This window comes from Clupea harengus, chromosome 5 (genome assembly GCF_900700415.2).
Source record: "Clupea harengus chromosome 5, Ch_v2.0.2, whole genome shotgun sequence".
Classification (NCBI taxonomy): domain Eukaryota; kingdom Metazoa; phylum Chordata; class Actinopteri; order Clupeiformes; family Clupeidae; genus Clupea; species Clupea harengus.
The window spans coordinates 17,079,805-17,082,304 of NC_045156.1; the positions used below are offsets into that span (position 1 = coordinate 17,079,805).

Consider the following 2,500-nt stretch of genomic DNA (forward strand, 5'->3'; position numbering starts at 1 on the left):
CTGAGACGGTTTAGAGTGGACAGAGAGAGAGAGTACTGGTCCTTTGTGGAGAGTGTGTGTGTGTGTGTGTGTGTGTGTGTACACCAGTGACTGAACCGAACTGAATTGAAACAGGATGAAAAAGGATCTCATAGAGGAGACACACAGCAGTGAGATTCACATATTATTAATACAGTCAGACTGTCAGCTGGTTTGATTCTGATGCAGTAAGACGTGTGTGTGTGTGTGTGTGTGTGTGAAACTGTGAATATGAAGCGGTGATTTACAGGAAAGCGAAACTTCCGGCTCTTTCTCTGGAAGCACAGACTGGACCATAAAAGCATTTAAGCCATAAACTGGGCTGATGTGTCATGGGACCGGCAGGGGCAAGCTACAGTTACTGCCAGGAAGGTGTGTGTGTGTGTGTGTGTGTGTGTGTGTGTGTGTGTGTGTGTGTGTGTGTGTGTGTGTGTGTGTGTGTGTGTGTGTGTGTGTGTGTGTGTGTGTGTGTGTGTGTGTGTGTGTGTGTGTGTGTGTGTGTGTGTGTGTGTAAATGTCATCATGTCTGTAAGTGTGTGTGTGTGTGTGCTGTAAGGAATTGCAGGTGGCAAGAATGTGAACTTAAGGCAGCGTTTCTCAAAGTGTGGGGCGCGCTCCACTGGTGGGGCAATCTGTGGCAATGCTTTCCTTTATAGACAATAGATTTTGATCGACGTCCAAAGTTCAAAGTACTTTATTTGTCATTGTCACAAAAAACAACAGGACAGTAGAGGCAGCAACAGACAGCTAAAAACTTAAGTTGCTGTGGACATTAACTGCCACAGCTAAATAATAATAAAAAACAATTAATAAATAGATAAATAAATATCCCTGAGTAAATTAGAAAGAAAGAAATATATATATACAGTACATTGAGGTGCATCAATAGTTGCAGGGTGGAGTGTTAAGAGTGCAGTCCATGGGGGCGGGCCGGGCCGGGCCGGGCCGGGGGGAGGTGGGGTGATTTTGGGTGAGCTGTTGAGAAGCCTTATTGCACGAGGGTAGAAGCTCTTTGCCATTCTGGAGGTGCGCGATTTAGTCGATCTGAACCTTTTCCCTGACTGGAGTAACGGGAACAGATAATGGGCAGGGTAGGAAGGGTCCGTGAGGATGCAATTTGAACGCTGCAGGCATCGGGAGGAGGAGATGGAATAGATGTCGGGCAGCTCTGCTCCGATGATCCTTCCCGCTGTTTTAATCAGCCTCTGGATGGCTACCTGCTCCGCCTTTGTGCAGCTGGAGAACCATACGTTCAGGCAGTATGTCAGCACACTCTCTATAGCGCAGCGGTAGAAGTTGCTCAGTAGTCTCTGAGGAAGGTAGAAGAGGCGTTGCTGGGCTTTCCCCAAGACGGAAGCTGTGTTGTTGTCCCAGGACAACTCCGTCGGCGTTAGACCCAGAAACTTAAAAGAGGTGACTCGCTCAACACACACACTCACACACACTCACACACACACACACACACCACACACACACACACAAACCTCTGATGTATGTGTTCTTTAGCTCCAGGTGCTCCAGTGCAGTGTGAAGCAGCAGGGCTACTGCATCCTCTGTAGATCTGTTTGTTTTGTAGGCAAATCGGTGTTGGTCAAAGGAAGCTGGTGTGATGCCTCTTATGTGTTTCATGACCAGCCTTTCCAAACATTTAGCAGGTATGCGGGTGAGAGCCACTGGCCTATAGTCGTTCAGGCATGTGACCGCAGTCTTTTTTGGCACAGGTACGATGGTTGATTTTTTGAAACATGGGGGGGACATGTGAAAGGGCTAGAGAGCGGTTAAAAATGTCTGTAAAAACCTCTGTCAGCTGGTCCCCGCAATTCCTTAGTACGCGGCCTGCCACAAAAATTTCCCTCGGGATTAATAAAGTATCCATCCATCCACCATCTGGTCCTGCCGCTTTCCTGGGGTTGATGGTTTTCAAGCAGAGTCTGACCTCATGGGGGCTCAGAGTGGGTGCAGACGTCGGCGTATTAATTGCAGCGGGACAATAAAAAAAAAAAACGTTCCTAGAGCATAAAAGTTTAGTTAGGGCTGTGTACTGTTCCGCTACGTGTTTTACACGTCCAGTGTGTTGACAGTCAGTTCAACAGTCAGCCAAACTTGATTTTACGAGCCAGGTAGCGAGCGCCTTGCTCCTTTATTGATGTCAGCGAAAACTTATGAGTGAAACTATAATACACAAGAAACGGAAAAAACTTAGAAGGTATCTTAACTAAACACAGCAAGTTACTATTAGATTCATTACACCAAGAATCATAGCAACAACAGATTACAGCGTAGCTAGCTAATAAGTGATAACGTTAGCCACCAACGGAGTTATGAATGAATGGTGTGCCAACGGTCACATATGAGAACGTAACGTAAATGACTAATATTTACATTTTACCTTTCAACGAACTAACACAGTTCATAGAAATTTAACGTAGGTCACTTAAACATATTTATCCCAGTGTGAGACAGCGAAAAAACGTAGTCCTTG

At 46.0% G+C, this 2,500-nt stretch overlaps 1 protein-coding gene across 3 annotated transcripts in view; it reads left to right on the forward strand.

Annotated features, from left to right (window-relative positions):
• The window catches only part of plekhg5a (pleckstrin homology domain containing, family G (with RhoGef domain) member 5a), a 57,647-nt gene that overhangs the window by 30,807 nt on the left and 24,340 nt on the right, over positions 1–2,500 (forward strand). The window lies entirely within an intron of this gene.